The sequence below is a fragment of the Pygoscelis adeliae genome, unplaced genomic scaffold, assembly GCF_000699105.1.
Source record: "Pygoscelis adeliae isolate BGI_AS28 unplaced genomic scaffold, ASM69910v1 Scaffold108, whole genome shotgun sequence".
Classification (NCBI taxonomy): domain Eukaryota; kingdom Metazoa; phylum Chordata; class Aves; order Sphenisciformes; family Spheniscidae; genus Pygoscelis; species Pygoscelis adeliae.
The window spans coordinates 6,955,777-6,956,037 of record NW_008825498.1 but is presented as its reverse complement, the minus strand read 5'-3'; the positions used below and the strand labels follow the sequence as shown (position 1 = coordinate 6,956,037).

General features: G+C 57.5%; 1 protein-coding gene across 1 annotated transcript in view; it reads right to left on the bottom strand.

Moving 5' to 3' along the window:
• LOC103923205 (mucin-6-like) overlaps nucleotides 1–261 on the bottom strand; it is a 2,078-nt gene that overhangs the window by 1,149 nt on the left and 668 nt on the right. The window lies entirely within an intron of this gene.

The window sequence follows — 261 nt, the reverse complement described above, 5'->3', positions numbered from 1 at the left end:
GGGAAGAAACGAGGGGTGCGGTGGGGGCTATGTGGGGCGGGGGGCAGGGTCGCCACCTTGCTTTTTTTTTTTTTTTTCCTTTCTTTTTTCTTTTTCCAGTTACCTGTGTGGGGGAAACAATAGCAGGTGAAACTATTGTGGGTGAGGTGGTGCTTCTGTGCCCATTGGCTTCAGGGAGTAGGTGAGGCAGGGGGTCGTGTTTCACTGAGACCACCACCACGGCAGGTGCGGCGGTGTCCAGGGGCTCAGCGGGGCGGCGAC